The sequence below is a fragment of the Limulus polyphemus genome, unplaced genomic scaffold (assembly GCF_000517525.1).
Source record: "Limulus polyphemus unplaced genomic scaffold, Limulus_polyphemus-2.1.2 Scaffold377, whole genome shotgun sequence".
In the NCBI taxonomy this organism is placed as follows: Eukaryota; Metazoa; Arthropoda; class Merostomata; order Xiphosura; family Limulidae; genus Limulus; species Limulus polyphemus.
Window position 1 is genome coordinate 302,136 of NW_013665987.1, and position 21,506 is coordinate 323,641.

The 21,506-nt window shown below is 33.2% G+C and overlaps 1 long non-coding RNA gene across 1 annotated transcript in view; it reads left to right on the forward strand.

Annotated features, from left to right (window-relative positions):
• LOC111085417 overlaps positions 1 to 10,078 on the forward strand; it is a 56,229-nt gene extending 46,151 nt beyond the window's left edge. The window contains exon 3 of the long non-coding RNA XR_002610255.1: positions 9,997 to 10,078. This is a non-coding gene — a long non-coding RNA (uncharacterized LOC111085417). The remainder of the gene's footprint in view (positions 1 to 9,996) is intronic.
• The last annotated feature ends 11,428 nt before the right edge of the window (positions 10,079 to 21,506 follow it).

The window sequence follows — 21,506 nt, forward strand, 5'->3', positions numbered from 1 at the left end:
TATCTATGCTAAACTTTTCTCTGCCTCTTATCTTTTTTGCATTCAGTTTTTCCTGGCCTTCACCACTGTCTAGTCCTAGTTTAAAACTTCCCATACAGCTGAGTTAATATCCGTAGCGTACAAGCCAGCCCCTACCCTATTCAAATGTAAACCATTCATTCCAAAAAGCTCTTTCTTCCACTGAACTGATCCAACAAGTCCAACCATCCAATCTGCTCATTCTTACATAATAACCTAAGCTTAGCATTTAGCTCTTAGTGATCTACTTATAACTTCATCCCCACAGTTAATTCTGGGCAGTATTCCTGACAAAATTAACTTATGGCCTTTTTCTTTAAATGCCTTTATCAACCCCTTGTACTTATTAATTAGTTCCTCTGACTTACTTTTCCATACATCATTAGCCCCTACATGCACCACAAAAATTGCATCTCTGCCAGCCCCTTTATTATATCTCCTGCTCAAACGCATATAAAATAGCTTTTAGGGCTAATGTTATTTACATTTCACGAATAATGAAATTACATTATGAATAACAACAACGAATGAAGTATTTGAATATTACTTTTATTAGCTTGTGCAATCAGTGTATAAAAATCATATTTAGATAGTCAAGTGTAATTAATATATATAATATATATATATATAACCTTTATCAAACTGTATAAACCTTCATTACCATTTAAAATTAAGTATGCCAATATCACCTTCATTAACCTCAATAGTTAATGGTATCAATATCATATCTATTGACCTCGAGTCAAGTGTATTATTATCACCTTTATCAGTTTCTACAGTCAGGAGTATGAATGTCATTCTAAACTCTAAAGGGCAATAAAGTATTAGTATTACTTTATTAAGATCTATATTCAACGGTACCAATATCACCTTTATTAGGATCTACAGTCAACTGTATCAGTATCATCACTATTAAGATCTACAGTCAACGGTATCAGTATCACCTTTATTAAAATCTATATTCAACGGTATCAATATCACCTTTATTAAGATCTACAGTCAACTGTATCAATAATCATCATTATTAAGATCTGCAATCAACTGTATCAATATTACCATTATTAAAATCTACAGTCAACTGTATCAATAATCATCATATTTAGATCTGCAATCAACTGTATCAATATCATCATTATTAAGATCTGCAATCAACTGTATGAATATCACCAATATTACGATCTATAGTCAACTGTATCAATAATCACCATTACTAAGATCTACAGTCAACTGTATCAATATCATCATTATTAAGATCTGCAATCAACTGTATGAATATCACCAATATTACGATCTACAGTCAACTGTATCAATAATCACCATTACTAAGATCTACAGTCAACTGTATCAATAATCATCATTATTAAGATCTGCAATCAACTGTATCAATATTACCATTATTAAGATCTACAGTCAACTGTATCAATAATCATAATATTTAGATCTGCAATCAACTGTATGAATATCACCAATATTACGATCTACAGTCAACTGTATGAATATCGCTATTATTAAGATCTACAGCTAACTGTATGAATATCGCTATTATTAAGATTTATATCAGGTGTATAAACATTACCGTTATTCATAAGACGTTATGTCATTTTTAAAACATCTGTGTAGTTTATTCTTTAAATCATGACAAATATTTTACGAATGTATCAAAATGAAATGTCAACTTCAGCAGAGAATAGCCTAGTCCTGCTTTACCCCTTTACATTATTCACATTGTAATACAAATAGACATAATTAATTTACTTTTCTGTGAAATAAGTTTCAAGTAGTTTGGTGTGTAAATAACGTTTTTGTAATCACTAATAGTCGACTTCAGAACAACTCCCCTTTGAGTTTCCTGAGTAATTATTTCACGTTGTCCCCAAATAAACATGTTTTCCATTATGTCGAATTCTTAACCAGTTCTGACTGTTGTGATGATTTCGAAAATATTGAGTGTGATTGTTTTGTTATAATCACTTTGTACTGCATGAATTTCTGTGAGGTTCGCTCAATAAAATATAATAACACTAAATGACAGGACTTTAAAACTAGAACAGTTTTATGGAATTTAACCAAGAGTCAGTATTTTATCCATCCGATAGTTATCATTAGCTAAGAATTTCAACATCTTATTGTATAATTAAGAAATATTTAAAAATCAATTTCGACATTTATTTTCAATTGCGATCTCTATTTCAAATCCATTATCTGATAAACGTTAGTTAACACGAGAATAACCGAGAAAATTCTTTCGTCTTTCTAAGCATATTCATGCACCAATTGCTTATGGGTTCACGATTCTATTGGTTACAGATTACATAATGATATCTGGGTCACTAAAAAATATATACACAAAAATACTATCAATATCGTAGTATTTCGTCCTACTAATTTCTGGGGTTTTCCAAGTATTTGGCATTGAAAATGAACAATTTCACCTAGCTGTTTTGGTCACTTTTTATACAAAGTGTTGTAACAGGTGAAAACATAAGATCACTAAATATGACGCAATATGTGAACACCAGCAGAAGTGAACGACATCAAAACAAGACGGCAGTTTGAGAGTTAATATATCTAAGAATTGATTTTGTTTATTTCTGGATATTCGCGCAAGGTTTAACAAGGGCAATGTGCGCTAGCCATCTTTAATTTTGAACTGACGGATTAGAACGAAGGCAATTAGTCTATGTGAGTTTTATAGGGACCGAATTCTTTACAATAGGTGTCTGTGACTTGTTATTGATAAATTTCAACAATAAATGGACAGCACACGATCCATTGTTTTAAGATAATATATTCAAAACAAGTCAAACGTAGGAAGAAAACATTATTGGTTATTACAGTTGTACCCAGAGCTTTGAATAATTGTATTGTCGTCAAAGTCCACACAGGCGGATTAAATTACTGTAAAACACCCTTTGGCAAGACAAATTATTCTCCCCTATCTTTATTATTACAATACAAGCTGTGAAATTCACTTTATAAATCGCCCATTACGGCTAAACTGATATGCAGTCTAACTTCACTTTTACTTTCACTCACTTAACTCAAATTGCACTAACTTGGTTGGCTATATATATATCATATATATATATATATTGCCCAACTGCGGCCTAGAAATTTCTACAAACTACGAGACATTATGATGTAACAATACTCAAAAATTGGGAAGTAAGGTGATGTCAATTCACAACAATTCAACAACACAACAAATGATTCGTAAACAGTTACATAAGCAAACCTACTATAAATTATCACTTATAAAAGTACTAAATTTAACACTCGCACTTTATTACTATCTAAATCACAACTTTCTTACTAAATTTAAATGAAACAGTCGTGTATATCTAACAATAAGCCCTCTTCAAGATAATATTTTTTACACTATATACAAAGACTGTTTTCAGTTCATACATAAAGTCTCCTCATATGGTTTGCACCAACAATTGCATTTCCCTTGTTAGTCTCTCATCACATAGAGCATGTAGTAGGGCTTCACCTTGACAGGATCCCTAGTCATAGTCTCGATCTTGTGTTGCACAATAGCTCTTGTAGGTCTTTCTTCTGTTTACCAGTCAGTTTTTCACTGATGTTGACGTCTTTGTATGTCTCATCTCCACTCAGCAGTCTTAGGTCTACTAGGTCTTCATCTTCTATGACAAAGTCACTGTTCTTTGGTTTTGTGTCTATGACAATTATACCTGCCATGTTTATCTGTACCTCAGTAGTTGCACCTATTAGGCCTTTTTTCTCCTCGAAGTACCTCTTCAACAGATTAGTGTGGTAGATATTGGTCTTCCCATCCACTTTCACATTATAGTCTATTCTGTTGACCACTTCCTGCATTTCAAAAGGTCATTTCCACTGCAGGGTGAGTTTGTTGTTGTTTGTAGGTAGCAGAACCAAGACCATCTGTCCGACTTTAAAATGCTGAACTTTGGCCTTCTTGCCAAAGCTTCTTACTGCCTTGTGATGCACACAAGCCTTCTCAAGCAAATTGACAGGTCTCCTCCAGTTGGTTCCTGAGGTCAAACACGTACTGGTATATGTTTCTTACTTTTGACTCTTCTTATCCTGTCCACAGCTCTTTCAGTATCTTCATTGGACATCATACTGTTCTTCTGCACAGCAACTCAAAGGGGTGAAAATCCTGTACTTGCTTGTAGTACTTCTTGGTAAGCAAATAATAATGCCCTTAGGTACCCGTCCCAGTCACGTGGTCTCTCCTGGCACTTCTTCTTCAGCATGCTCTTGAAGACTCCATTGACTTTCTCACAAAGCCCCTTACATCTGGGGTTGTACAGGGTGGTAAAGAGCTGCGTAGTGCTGATGAGTCTGCACACCTCTTGCATCAGTTCTGAGGTAAAATAGACTTCTTATGTAAAGCCTACTCCGTGGAACTTCGAGGAGGGCTTCTGCTACTCTCTCCATCTCTATCTTCAGCAGTGCTATGGCCTGGATAACGTGTCACATAGCCGACTATTGTCAGCACATACCAGTTGCTCTTGTCAAAAACAGGTTATAGTGGTCCAATGAAGTCCACAGCTACACTGCTGAATGGCTTTTCTATGAGAGGCATTTCACCCAGTGGCACCTTGGCTACCTTCTTTCTAGGTATTGTCCTTTGTTAGATGTAATATGACATACAGAATCTGGTCACATCTCCGATGACCCCAACCAGTGAAAGTTGCTGGTGATTTTGCCTGCCATTTTCTTTGCTCATAGGTATCCTCCCATAATCGATTCATTAACCAGTTTCATCACTTGAGTAAGGTATTCTGTTGGTACTGTGATCTGCTTAACTTCCCCAGTATAACTACCTTGATAGATCTGGTACAGCACTCCCTTACGGCCCTCTATTCTGTAAGTCCCTTTCACCTTTGCCTTGTGCACGACTTTCTTCCGGGTGCTGTCCCAAAGTTTCTACAGTGAAAAGTCTTTCTTCTGTGCTTCTTTATGTAAATCCACATTCAGGATGTCACCTTTAGAGACTTGCAGGGGTTTGATGTCTTGCTTGTTTTTCTTGAGCTCTAATGGTGACTGCAGATGCTTCATCAGTCTCCTTTTTTCAAGTTCCTCCAAACTTCTATGGCCTGGTATATTTCCAACCACCAAGTCATAAATATGTGCCTTCATACACATGACCTCAATGTCTCCCACATAGTATGGAGTATCTACCTTTATTCTTGCTAGGGGCAATTTCTCACTGTCCCATCAATCAGCACACAAAGATGTACCTTGCCTGTCATCAGATATTAGACTGTTTCTTAGTGCTGCAATACTGCACCCAGTGTCTCGTAAGACATTCACTTTCTTGTCACCGACATAGCCTTCACATATTGGCATGTTGTGAGTTGTTGGCACCTATCAATGTTTGTCACATACTCCAATCACCACTGGCACTATTGACCCATTTGCTAACTTGAGCTGACCATCAGTCGTACACTGTTTAATCATGGAGATAACACTTTCTTCTTGTGGTGAATCTGACATGTTGTTCCTATTCTGTTTCTTCTGGCAGCGGCGTCCATGCTGATTGTCACTATTTTCTTGTTTCTTGCCAACACCACCTTTGTAGGTAGCTCGAGCTGCTTTATGTAGAGATTCTGCTGTTGCTTGTTGATGACACAGTTGCACTCATTTGCAATGTGTTTAATTTTGTAACAAATATAGTATCTCTTCTCCCTTTTGTCCATTGAATTCTTGTCACCTTTGGTAGTATCCTGTTTCTGGTCAGCTACTCCTGGTTTCAACTTTAACTGGTTATTCTTGGACTTGGCAGTTATACACTCTTCACATGCTTCCATATACTTTTCTGCCAGCTTAATCATCTCGTCTCATCTTTGGTGCTCTCTTCTTTAGGAACAGTGACATGTCAGTTGAGGACGTAATCATGAACTGTTCACGTTTTAGTAGATCTCCCAGTCCTTCAAGACTATTTTCACACTTGGCCATATCAGTCCATCTTGTGAAGTATCGCCATAGACGTGCCACAAAGTGAAATACAGTTTCTCCAGTGTCAGTTTTGACTTCTCTGAACTTCTGATGAAAACCTTCCTTGGTATGTTCATAGAGTTTAAACAAGGCCACTTTTAACTTGTCATGGTCCATAGCGTCTTCTGATGTCATGCCTGCATATACTCGTAGGCCTTTTCCGGTGAGAAGTGGGCTGAGACAGACTGCCCAGTCACCTTTGTCCCAGTTCTGTTTTTTGGGCAAATATTTGATATCTCTCAGGAAAGCATCCATATCATCTTTCTGTTCATCAAACTTGGGCAGCTTGGGTTCGCTAGCCCTGACTCCATTGTCATTCTTGGGTCCTTTGTCTAGTTCTAGTCTCTCCTTTTCTTCTTTCAGTCTTTCTTCCTTACTTGTCTGTTGATGCTCTTCTCTTTCTAAGTCTTGTTGTTGTTAAACGAACTCTCGTAGATCACCATCTTTGAGCGCAAGTCGCTCACATCTCTCTATCCATTTATCAAAACCAGTCGACAAAGTTATACAGCACAATTGTAATCTCTACACTATTTTCATCACCACTGCAATTGTGCTTATATAGGCCCACTTTCGCTGTCGTTGCCACTGTGTCTGCTTATACTGCTACAAACCGAATTTCAATGCCCGTGGTGGGCAGAGCACAGATAGCCCTTTGGGTAGCTTTGTGCTTAATAACAAACAACAAAATCCGCTGTCGTTCACGTTTTCTTCTACCGCCGTTTACCACTGTATAATCCTGGCTGGTTCCTCGTTATCACTTTTATAGAGGCCGAATTCTTTACAGTATGGGTCTGTGATTTGTTGTTGATATATGTCAACAATAAGACGGATAACACACAATCCACTTGCTTGAAAATAATATATTCAAAACAAGTCAAACGTATGTACAAAATTTCGTTACAATATTGGTTATCATAGCTGTATCCAGAGCTTTAAATAAATGTCTTCTTTTTGTCAAAGCTCAAACAGGCGGGTTCAGTTACTTTAGAACAACTTTTGATGAGACAAATTATTCTCCTCTATCCCTGTTATTACAATACTCAAGCTGTAAATCTCACTTTCGAAATCGCCCGTTATGGCTAATCTGGTATGCAGCATAACTTCACTAACTTAACTTGCACTAACTATGTCTTGCCCGATTAAGGCCTAGAACTTTCCACAAACTATGAGACGTTATGATGTAACAATAATCACAAGAAGCAAAAAGAAAAATTAAGAAAGCTCGAGTAACGTGACTTCAATTCACAACAACTGAACTACACAATAAATGGTTCGTTAACAGTTACATAAGCAAACCTGCAATAAATTATCGCCTCTAAAATACTAGATTTAACATTCGTGCTTTATAACTATCTTATGGAAGTCATGAACCGTAAAATGAAAAAAAAATGGGAAGGTCTCATATTGTACGTACGAGATGAGACCTTTAATATATATTTTTTCACTTTGCGGTTGAGGACTTCGGTACTATCTAAATCATAACTCTCGTATTAAATTTAATAATGGGATATGATTGTCGCTCAGCTGGACCGTTCGAAGCATATATGATTTTAATTCTCAAGTTTTTCATTTTATGTTCTGTGAATTATACTAATCGTGAATTTAAATTGTATGACCCAAAACTCCTTGGAAAAGCAAATTTAATTCTTTTATATAAAAAAAATATCAAGTTAATTTCTTAAAAGACAAGATTTCATTGATATTTTAAAAAACTATCAATAAGCAAAAGTTTTAATGCTACAATTTTATACTACCAGCAGTTTATATTTCTTAGTGAAATCATGTCGAAGAACATTATATTTTGTGACTAATTACAAACAAACTTTTTACCATGTCCAATATATATATACGTTAGACGTATACACTTCAAGATTTTACATGGTGAAGCTGTAAACAATATGCGGTGAGATTTGTGACAAATCTGTATGTACTGTTCAGATTAATTTGTGACAAATCTGTATGTACTGTTCAGATTGATTTGTGACAAATCTGTACATACTGTTCAGATTGATTTGTGACAAATCTGTACATACTGTTCAGATTGATTTGTGACAAATCTGTATATACTGTTCAGATTGATTTGTCACAAATCTGTATGTACTGTTCAGATTGATTTGTCACAAATCTGTATATACTGTTCAGATTGATTTGTGACAAATCTGTATATACTGTTCAGATTGATTTGTGACAAATCTGTATGTACTGTTCAGATTGATTTGTGACAAATCTGTATATACTGTTCAGATTGATTTGTGACAAATCTGTATATACTGTTCAGATTGATTTGTGACAAATCTGTATATACTGTTCAGATTGGTGTGGGACAAATCTGTATATACCGTTCAGATTGATTTGTGACAAATCTGTATATATACCGTTCAGATTGATTTGTGACAAATCTTTATATACTGTTCAGATTGATTTGTGAAAAATCTAGATATACTGTTCAGATTGATTTGTGACAAATCTGTATATACTGTTCAGATTGATTTGTGACAAATCTTTATATACTGTTCAGATTGATTTGTGAAAAATCTAGATATACTGTTCAGATTGATTTGTGACAAATCTGTATATACTGTTCAGATTGGTGTGGGACAAATCTGTGTATACTGTTCAGATTGGTGTGGGACAAATCTGTATATACTGTTCAGATTGATTTGTGACAAATCTGTATATACCGTTCAGATTGATTTGTGACAGATCTATATATATACTGTTCAGATTAATTTGTGAAAAAACTGTATATACTGTTCAGATTGATTTGTGAAAAATCTAGATATACTATTCAGATTGAGTTGTGAAATTATCGGTTCAAATGAAATTTATATATCGGGCAAGCGGTTTATAGTATATCTATCTATCTATCTATATATTAAAACTTTACAGCACTTTAAGTATTCTCTTTTTTATCGTATTTACTATTTTCTGTCTTCTTATGACATATTTAGTTAACATTCAACCGGTTTCGTGAATTCAAAGGTCACTCCTCGGGATGTAGTTTTACAACTAAACTATAAAAAAATTTTCAGATACAAGTTTTCAAGTAAAAATACGTAATCTGAGTTAAATTCACATTTTTTTTTTAATATACACACATAAAATACAATGTTTAGACAAATTAAATACATTAAAGTATATTCCAATATAAATTAGTTTAAGCTTATAAAATATATTTTCACTTTTTCTATTCTTTTATCATTTTTTGTTTAGATTAAAACTTTACCTCAATTATTTTTTCCTGTTATTATAGGAAAACAGTTTATTTCCTTAATCTTTAAAATGTCATAAAAATTCTTCTTACTCACTTTTATTGTGCTTCCTGGTAGAATGTGTAACCGTTACACAATTCCTTACTCAATTACTGCCTTCTTATCTCTACTTGTTTAAACTGGCGCCAAAAACATTTATGAAATATTTTACAAAAAATAATATTTCATGTTTTATATTACATGTCCAAAAAGGGAACACATGAAAATATGTTTTTTTCAGAATTTTAAATTTTGTTCGTAATATATTCTTTGATATGAATGGTGGCATATAACGGGCTATTTTCCGGAAACCTAATACGGAATTTATATAAATCCACCCTTAATCTCAAATTATCTGTTTCTTCAACGTAGAATTCACCACAGTTTATACATTCTAAAATCTAATACATTTCTAGAATTGCAAGTAAAAAATATTGATGAAAAACAAAATATCTCTATTGTTTTTCGTTGCTGTTTTTGTAGTTTTATTATAACCGAAATGCTATTATTTCTTTCACAACCGAAAATATCTTCATTCGAAAAATATTCTTTAGGTTTATTCAGTAAATCCATATATATTTTTAGTTTTTCGTCTTGATAAAATAATTTTATTATCTTTAAAAACATGTTTCAGTTTTTTTTTATCTAATGTTTGTTTTAGTTGTGTATTAACAAATTAAATATCAATATGTATAATTGGACAATGAGTCACAACTAAAGGTTTAATATTCTTTTTTAGGCTTAAAAATCTCATTCTACATTCTAAGTGACATTTGAAGTCGCAAAACCTGATGAATGTCAACCAAGTCATATGATAAGAAGATAAAGAAACAGAAGAGTTCGAGCATTATGTTGTTTTAATATTTACATCCACAATGGAAACTTTAATTTGTTTTGATTATATAAATACATTTCATATTTAACTAATAAGCTTAAACTCCCAAACTTGGTGAAATCATATTTCGTTTGAAGGAATGTAATAGTTTCTTTATTGCAAAATTTTAATATTAAGTTTAAATTTTAAGTTTTATTATTCGTTGAAATGGATTTTGAATTTTATATTTAATTAATACAGACATGTGGTAATTTTTGTAAACTTTCGTAAAGTTTTATTTAAATTTTAAGGACTTATTTATTTTTATTTTTATTCCATAAAATGTTGAACTTCCTCAATTTCAGTCAACTTCTCAATATTACAGTCTTGTCTAACTATATTCACTTAACTTCTCAATATTACAATCTTGTCTAACTATATTCACTCCACTTCTCAGTATTACAATCTTGTCTTACTATATTCACCTAACTTCTCAATATTACAACCTTGTCTTACTATATTCACTCAACTTCTCAATACTACAATCTTGTCTAACTATATTCACTTAACTTCTCAGTATTACAATCTTGTCTTACTATATTCACTCAACTTCTCAATATTACAATCTTGTCTAACTATATTCACTTAACTTCTCAATATTACAATCTTGTCTTACTATATTCACTTAACTTCTCAATATTACAATCTTGTTTTACTATATTCACTCCACTTCTCAATATTACAATCTTGTCTAACTATATTCACCTAACTTCTCAATATTACAATCTTGTCTTACTATATTCACTCCACTTCTCAATATTACAATCTTGTCTTACTATATTCACTTAACTTCTCAATATTACAACCTTGTCTTACTATATTCACTTAACTTCTCAATATTACAACCTTGTCTTACTATATTCACCTAACTTCTCAGTATTACAACCTTGTCTTACTATATTCACTTAACTTCTCAATATTACAATCTTGTCTTACTATATTCACCTAACTTCTCAATCTTACAACCTTGTCTTACTATATTCACTTAACTTCTCAATATTACAATCTTGTCTTACTATATTCACTTAACTTCTCAATATTACAATCTTGTCTTACTATATTCACTTAACTTCTCAATATTACAATCTTGTCTTACTATATTCACTTAACTTCTCAATATTACAATCTTGTCTTACTATATTCACTTAACTTCTCAATATTACAATCTTGTCTTACTATATTCACCTAACTTCTCAATATTACAATCTTGTCTTACTATATTCAATTTCATTGTATTTATCTTTTCAATTTTTCATTTTATATCAACAGATGAAGAAACCTTATAATTCAAGTACCCTCAAACTGAAACTTTATTAGAGGTAAAATTGGAAGGTTTTATTCTGTATATATTTTTGATAAATCAAAATGTATCAAAATTTCCAAAATATGCAAATGGTATTCGTTTCATCGTTTAGATGTTTTTCCGATAAGTAGCTTCAGTCAGGAGTAATTATAATAATTATGAAAATGGGCATAACAGCAAAGAAATAAACAAATCATGGCCAAGTGGTTAGGGCGCTCGTCTCGCAATCTGCGAGTCGCGGGTTCGAGTCCCCGTCACACCAAACATGCTCGCCCTTTCAACCGTGGGGGCGTTATAATATGACGGTCAATCCCACTATTCGTTCATAAAAGAGTAGCCCAAGAGTTGGCGGTGGGTGGTGATGACTAGCTGCCTTCCCTTTAGTCTTACACTGCTAAATTAGGTACGGGTAGCGCAGATAGCACTCGTGTAGCTTTTCGCGAAATTCATAACAAACCAATAAACAAATCAAACAACGAAGTTATTGACGCTGCTTTAAGACCCCGATGCGGCCTTGCGCAATAGCAAATACACAAACTAACGGATCTGTTATGAAATTTTCCTGTAAAACTGGTATTTCCTAAAAGAGATAACGTTCTATTTTCGCACGAGAAAAGAAAATAATTTTTTTTTTCGTTTAACTTTATCTTGGTAGACTAAGATAATCTGAATACCGTTATTCGTTAAACTGTTTGTTTGTTTATACGATTTACTGAAATAAAGGGCGAAATTCCCACTACAAAAGTGCTAGCACTTGTATATGCAAGTTATAATATTGTTTACTAAAAGAAATACACGCAGTTTTGTTTCTTATAACAACACTCATAGTGAGTACAATTATAAATTATATTTGACATTCCACGGAAAACTGCTCGACTTTGTCCATAATGTTAATTTTTTATGGTTTAAAGAAACAAATATATTTATTAAACAGACTGCTAAGTTAAAAATTTCATAAATGTAAACTTTTTTTTGCTTCTTATTTCGTTGAATGACAAAAAATATATTATACGCGTTCATATCAGGGGCTGGTACTAATCACAGCGCATCAGTCAATAAAACATGCAATTTTAAAATATTCGTCGTTATTGACCAATCATACAAGCCAGATGAGACTACCCGACTGGTTTAATAATGATTGACACTGAAACAAAAATTAATTTATTTACGTCATTTATTGGTTAATTTGAAAAATATTTAATGACTGGTTTTGAAAACTTTAATGGAGCGCAACTGCCTGTTGAAAGAAAAGAGCATGACGTTTCGGCATCTATACTGGGGCCTTCGAAACGTCGTCTCCACTTCTTTCAACAGGCAGTTGTAGTCCGTCAAAGTTTTTAAACCTACTATGTCTTCTGTGCCTGAAGTTCCACTGAAACAATATTTAATGATTGTTGAGGTTTTGTGAGTCTTGAAGTATATGTTTTCTGACAGTACAATAGAAGGCATGTGGGTTGGAAGAAAGGAGGTCATATAAGTCGTGGTACCAATGAGTATCGGCCTAACTGAAATTTATAATGTTTAATGGTTTCTTTGAGAAAGAGAAAAAGAACAGATATGTTCTATATGTTGATCCAATGTTAACTTTTGTTTTACCGGACGCCATACTTACCCCAGTCAATTACAGAGCTATGTTTAGGTACTTAAGTTCAAATACTTTTATTCTACTAATAACTCTTAATGACCTTTCAACGAAACCAGAAAACATTAACCGGATTCAAAGCTACGGAGCTACGTTTTATTAATATATCAGGAATGCTCTGAGCTACATTTTATTAATACATCAGGAATGCTCTGAGCTACATTTTATTACTACACCAGGAATGCTCCGACCTACGTTTTATTACTACATCGAGAATGTTCCGAGCTACGTTTTATTACTACATCGGGAATGCTCCGAGCTACGTTTTATTACTACATCGGGAATGCTCCGAGCTACGTTTTATTACTACATCGAGAATGTTCCGAGCTACGTTTTATTACTACACCAGGAATGCTCCTAGCTACGTTTTATTACTATATCAGGAATGCTCTGAGCTACATTTTATTACTACACCAGGAATGCTCTGAGCTACGTTTTATTACCACACCAGGAATGCTCTGAGCTACGTCGTGCATTTCCTTGTTAATAAAAGTCTATTAATTTTAGATATTGTTAAAGAAAAGAAATGGATGATATGTGGGAAACAAAGAATGTTCTTCTTAAACATTATCGTTTAAATGTTAGTTCTTCTTAAACATTATAGTTTAAATGTTAGTTCTTCTTAAACATTATAGTTTAAATGTTAGTTCTTCTTAAACATTATAGTTTAAATGTTAGTTCTTCTTAAACATTATAGTTTAAATGTTAATTCTTCTTAAACATTATAGTTTAAACGTTAGTTCTTCTTAAACATTATAGTTTAAAATGTTAGTTCTTCTTAAACATTATAGTTTAAATGTTAGTTCTTCTTAAACATTATAGTTTAAATGTTAATTCTTCTTAAACATTATAGTTTAAATGTTAGTTCTTCTTAAACATTATAGTTTAAACGTTAGTTCTTCTTAAACATTATAGTTTAAAATGTTAGTTCTTCTTAAACATTATAGTTTAAATGTTAATTCTTCTTAAACATTATAGTTTAAATGTTAGTTCTTCTTAAACATTATAGTTTAAACGTTAGTTCTTCTTAAACATTATAGTTTAAATGTTAGTTCTTCTTAAACATTATAGTTTAAATGTTAGTTCTTCTTAAACATTATAGTTTAAATGTTAGTTCTTCTTACTTGATAAACTGTTGTATAATATTAGTATTAGTGCTTGCTCCCGTTTTTTATATCAAAACGTTTTTCAGCACCACCTATCTGTAGACGTTTGTCTTTATATGTTTTTTATGAAGTTATCTTCATATTTTTCCTTGTGTTCATGTGACCCACAGTATTATTGACAATTGGTGATGATTCCGCATCATTATAAAGATTTAGAGACTTTATCCACAATTGCAGGACATTTGGCTTCTATTGTGTCAATAAGTAAAGAGAAATAAGAGGTGTCTCATGAATAATGTGCCCCCCCAGTGGCACAACGGTATGTCTGCTGACTTATAAACGCTAGAAACCGGGTTTCGATTCCCGTGGCGGGCAGAGCACAGATAGCCCATTATGTAGCTTTGTGCATAATTATAAAGAAACATGAATAATATGTCAGTGTTATAAAGTAATGATAATGTTCCAAATGATACCCCTACTTTTTAACAAAATATTTTTTTACAGAATAAATTATTGAAATGTTTATCATACAAGAAAAAGTAATATTTTCAAAGTTACCGAATTGGCTAGATGAATGTGTGATGTTCTGCAAGAAGTAATCAATAAATTAATAAGCACAAGAAGCGTTGGCCTTCGACGTCAAGTCACTTTCGATTTAATTTCAACGCAACTCTTCTCAGTTCGTATAATTTAACACGTACAGAACCTTAAAAGAAGAGTTACCCATTTTAACAAGGTTGGGTGTTCATAAACCTTGACCCTGAAATGTTCTTTCACTAAACTAAACCTTTGGAATGTTCATAAAGTCTAGTGCAGCCATGCGCAATCACGTGCACATGATAGAAACGCTTACTATAATAATTGATTTGTCGTAATTTACAAAAAGCAAAAAAAAATATGATAATTTTTATGGAAGTCACAGGGGAATTCCGTCAGCCAAGTCAGCAGGATATCTTGATAGAGGCGCCAAGATTTCTCTTGACGACTACCTTTATGGCGGCTCCACGACTTTCCGTCTCTGGTTTGTAAGGTTATACATATATTAAACTAGAAATCACATTCTTTGATAGAGAAAGATTGGCCAAGTGCTATATAACGTTAATACGTGGCTAGGGAGCTGCATTGAACTGTATTCTACACCTAGAAAAACTAACGTGAATGCTATATAACGTTAATACGTGGCTAGGGAAGCTGCGTTGAACTGTATTCTACACCTAGAGAAACTAACGTGAATGCTATATAACGTTAATACGTGGCTAGGGAGCTGCGTTGAACTGTATTCTACAGCTAGAAAAACTAACGTGAATGCTATATAACGTTAATACGTGGCTAGGGAGCGGCATTGAACTGTATTCTACACCTAGAAAAACTGTCGTTTTTATTTCTGATCATAATCATTCTCACTTAATTCTTGAGATCTCAGTAACATGATTTGACAAAAAGATTTGCCATATAGTAATATATATTATATATATATATACTATTCCCGTCTGTAATATAAGTAAACGTAGCATGGGACACAAAATACCCTTTGTTTCTGTTTGGAAAATTGGGGATATGTAAAAAACTAAAACATGTTCCAAGTAAATCGCATTTTTATTTAAGAAAATTTCGGCAATCTATCTTCTATACTAAGATAAGAATAGAAAATAATGAAAGCTGTTATTTTATAGGCCTATTACGTTTACATTGATTTGTTGCAGTAAGGCTAATCTTTTCCAGTGAACCGCGTTTAAAAAAAATAATTAAACTTATGCGTTTCTTCGTGCTCCGTTAAATGAAAATTTAAATATTAATTTGTCAGGTCAGGTCTGGTTTGGTTGTTGTTAAGCGCAAAGTTACACAACGGGCTGTCTGTGCTCTGCCCTCCAGGGTACCAAAGAATTAACATGTAGCAATTTATATAATTATTTAACAACAATTGAGTTTCATTTATCCTATTTTTGTCTGTTAACATTCTACTCCACTGTCCTGTGTTATTATGTGGGGATGAGGCAAATGCCATCTCTACTATCTTGTTTGCATTGCTTTTGAAGGATTGATATTAGCCATCCCTACACTTACTTCCTTTTTTGAAAGGTTTTTTTCTTTATTTGTGTGTATATATATATATGTATATAGTGTGTGTGTGTGTAACGGTCTCAGTTGAAAGTTTTCTCTTTAGTTGCTCCTACTTATTTTGAAAATAAACGTGATATCCACATGTACTAGAAGTACACATGAAATTTACTCCAGAGAACAAACATTATAGATCTGTATTTATTTATATACTAGCTGAATTATCGTTCCCTGCACAGGTGTCCAAATTACTTGAAATATTAGATATTAGAACACATTTAACAACATTTATCTTAAAAAAATTCACAATTTAAAAAGAGTGATATACAGTTTATAAAACATAATTTTTGTTAAGGAATATTGTGGTGCTGAAGTTAAAAGGAAAAGATGCAGGAGCAATATTTATATATATGATAAACAACAACTACAAGTCTATAAAATACACTAATATGTATTAGTGTATGGGAACAATGATTACCCAGCGTATTAGTGTGTGGGAATAATGATTACCCAGCGTCATATTAGTGTATGGGGACAGTGATTATCCAGCGTCATGTGACGCTAGGAGATCTTTGTCTTCGTACAGTGGTCCTCAAGGAGATTTCAGCGAGTCCGCAAGACGGTTGACAAAGATGTGTTTTAAAATATAGCTACGTAAACATATTGTTTTAAATGTAACTTAAAAGTGCTTTAAAAAGTCAATATCGTACGAAATGGTTCGTGAACTTTTTGGATCGGAAATAGCTGGTCCTCAGTTGGAAAAAGGTTGGGATCCACTTCACTAGATGGAACACAGAGACCAGCTTTAGACAAGGCAGCCTTACAACGGGAACTTTATCAAGGGCGATTATCAAGATAAATGATTCTCATGTACAGTATGACCGGACATCGCGAAATGGATTGTAACGACGTAGTGAGGTTCCAAAATTGTTTTAATATAGCGTATTTAGTCTTTGTATTATTTACAATAAATGATAATAATAATTTAGTGTAATGATTATATCATTTATGTGTGCGTGTTAACTAACGTACGATAAATACACCACACGAACACTATTTTATACTACAGGTCGAGAGCTTTTATCCGTGCTCTGGAGAGTCGCATAGTCCAACACTGTTCGAATGTATTCAGATATTGACGACACGTATGGAACAATATATAGTCTCATCTGGCATAACGAAACTAATTGCACAGCATTTCATACAGGGAGATGCACCTGGGGAATATATTATACCCCCTGGCAAGTAATAACTTGAGAAATAACAACCATGCAGAGATTAGGTCCTGCATGGTTTAGAACACATGCAAATCCAAAACAAAGTTTAACAACACAACATCAAGAGCTTTACGACAGTCTATATGCTCATTAACCAATAATTTGCTACTTGCATATGGGTTCAGACGCTCGCACTATGTAATACGATATTTATGTGATATGGAAATTAAATAATAAATTATTCTTTACACAGAAAAAAATATCGTTTTACTTGTGTAATTTAAGACTGTGTCAACTAAAGCAACAGAGTAATTTGCAGTTTCACGATTTTTACGTGAAAATAATGCAGCGATTAAATTAGGATGTTGTCAAATCACAAAAAAGTTTCGTGTATTTAATCTAATATGTCCTATTTTTGTGATACTTGTAAATATCACATCTTGGAATAGTCAAACAATTCTTGTAAGGTAGTATATACAAAACAAAAGATACTATTGTTAAATATCACATAATGTAACCCACTTAAAAGATTGTTAACTAATTTCTAGGGAGATACTTGAGTATTAGGACGTAGATAAGATATTTTGAAACATGAGTTTATGCACGTCACCGTTCCATTTAATCTTTAAACGCACATACACCTTTAGCATATGAAGTCCTTGACATGTTTATACACAGAATTAATCTTTATCAGTCGTGTTTCATGTACAATCTCCCAACATGTAAACGGTAAGTTTACGGATTTACAGCGTTAAAATCTGGAGTTCGATTCCCCGCAGAGGAATGAACGCAGATAGCCTATTCTATAGCTTTCTGATAATAAAAAATTCTCGCCTACAGGTCCACTTATTTTACTCTATAATTTCCAGGATAAACATTATAACGATATAATCATTACTAGTCAGTACTTAGTAGTAAGACGTATTAGATAGAAACACTAGGCTGTGAACACCGTTTATTAGCTTCGTCACAGTGACAGGATATTAATAAATCATTACTTGATATTACAAAGTAGTAAGTAAGACGTATTAGTGCCCCGAATCTCCATTTAGTGTCTTGAAAATCAGAACAGAAAACTATGACCGATATCGTATTGAAATGCTAAATTTTCCAGCACCTATAGGCCCGAATCCGAATCTTTTTTAAGCACCTAACGGCACATCTGTGCATTAGCTACGAACACTCAGCAATGAACGTCATATCTTGCCTACACCACAATGATATGAACTTTTAATAAGTAAATAACAATAAACCAATTAACCTAACAGTGATACGATTAAACACTTACCGTCTAGATCACAACGACTCGGTTAAATGTACTTCTAGGCACTTAAGAGTTATGTGAAGGACTATACTTTACAGAGGTGTAAGTTTTGTGTTACAACGAACAAGGTCTGTAATTAGATACAACATGGTGTATAAGCTGCCTAATAGTAACGGTCTATTTAGGTTTGTTGTTATACATTACTTGTTATAATATACTTAAACAACCTTACTTATTCTGAAACTAAAAAGATATACCAACAGCTTTCGTTTACTTATGAAAACAACCCCCTGTGCAGTGTGGCCGGATTTAACACAAAAATCTGTCTGACTAAGGCTTAAGATCAAAGGTTGTAGTAAGGTGGTGCAACTTTAACTCTGTGTGTGCTTTTCACACAATCTATTGATGTTTTGTTTGTTTAGCAGAGCTACTCAAGGGCTATTTGCACTTGCCGTCACGATTTTTGAATTGATCGACTAGAGGGAAAGCAGTTAGTAAACACCCACCGCCAAATGTTGGGCTACTCGACATCGAATAGTTGAAGTCAACTATCACTCTTATAAAGCATTTACGGCCCCAAAGTATGCAGCGCGATTTTACATAATTGGATGTAAACCATGGGCGTCGAATTCACAGTCCGGCACACTGACCACTAAGCCATGCCCAGTGTGTGAAATTATCACCGAGAGAGTTGCATTTTAATTGAAAGTCAATGAGTTATGTTTATCAACAATGCAAATACTTTGTTGTATTATAGCCTGTAAAAACAATTCAACGAAATGTTACAAAAATAAGTTATTTTGCGAAATATTACCTATATCGTATGATTTAACTGTAATAAACTGACTTTTCCTTTGAAGATCAGACTCTTAATATTTCTGGATAACCCAGAAATAAAAATCTGCTACATTATTAGAGCTAAAAAAGTATTCGCGATGTTATTGTTTACACTACATGATATGCGCCAAGCTGTTTACTTAACAGCTGGAAGCTTATTGCGCAACAAAATTGTAAACAACAAACAAATAGTTTCAATAATTAAACAACAACAAAAAAATAGAGTGGCCTTGGGTCGTTGATTCAAACACGTGCTCGATGGAAATTATTGGTAGCGTACTTATTGTTATTGTTGATATAACTTGTTTACCACCAAGATGCACGCACACATTCAATTTCTTGCTTCATGATACGCATGTGTGAGTTGTTAAAAGCTCTTTATTAAAAAGGCAGTAGAATGTTTCGACCCCACATGTGGGCATTTGTGTATTGTATTATTTGTAGCTACACTATGGACTGTCTGTATTGTGCCCACCATAGGTATCAAATCTGATAGTTAACGTTACGAGCCTTTAGATTTACCGCTGAGGCACCGGAGAACTATGGCCATTTTTAGGTACAAACATTGAAGTAAAAACATCAGACAGTAACTTAAGTAGGATAAAGCCTTACCTGACATGCACAACATTCCAACATTTATTTTTAAGATAAATATAAATAATCACAAATATTGTACTTTACTTTTGGTTTCATCATTAGTTTATTATTGAAGCTTCTCTTATATTAATATTACTACTGATTAATTGCGTCACGTTTCACCCATGCAGAAAGTATCACGTTCTTTATAATCTATACATAATAAGCAGCTTCTTTCTTCGTGTCACGCTGTCATCAGCGCCTTTTGTGGCGAGCTTGAAAACAAATAGGAATGGTTAACTGGTAGGAGGCAGCAATAATAATATCCATCAAAATTCAAGGTAAATCTTAATTTTAAATTATATTTAAAACTATTAGCAGTGGAAATGTTATTAAATAAAGTTGCCTACTTTTTTCAATTCATATCATCTTCCATTCGTTTTACTTAAATCACGAAATCCATCGGTCCCTCTTCACTAAAACTGTTTTTGTTTGTTTGTTTGAAGTTAAGCGCAAAGCAAAACAATGGGCTATCTGTGCTCTGCCCACTACGAGTATCGAAACCCGGATTCTAGCGTTGTAAGTCCGCAGACATACCGCTGTGCCACTGGGGGGCCACTAGAACTGACATGTTATTATTACGTTCTGAATTATAGTGTACGATACCTTCTTCCCTTGATTTTCGTTAAACATTCAACAATGTACTCAATAAGTTAGTCCAGAATTCATTTGCTTTTGTTGAAACATTTGTTCTTGAATTACAAAATAATGTTTACTATTGTAAAATAATTACATTATATGTATGTTTGAAATAGGTCCTACAAACAAATTAAATTTTAAACGCGCACTTAAAAGTAACTAACTATATTAATGAAAATACCATTAATTGTAGTACGTAAATCAAACTGGAAGTTCATTTCTATACATACATAACGTTAAACCTATGAAACCTATGAAAGTCGAAAAGCTTTGTTTAGATAATTTTAAGTTGTGAATAAATGTTAATCAATAAATATTCAAATTGAAGAAACACGAGAAGAAAGACAAGGGTGTTTAGTCAACTTTACGTGACCTTTTCCAGATGTATGTCCAAAGAAAAAAGGAAGGTAAAACTTATTAATTCACAGTTACAAGGGAAATTGATAAATACTGATAATATTTCTGCCGTCAAAGAAATATCATGAAACAAAAATGTGATTTTTAATGTGAATAAAATTGTTGATAGTTAATCTTTACAGAGTTTTCTTAACACCCATCATTTTCGACGGGCTATACACTAGCATATAAATAATTAAACGATTGTAGGGATATATATATATATATATATATAATTGTCTTTATAAGTGCTTCTTTGTTTGTTTGGTATTTCGCG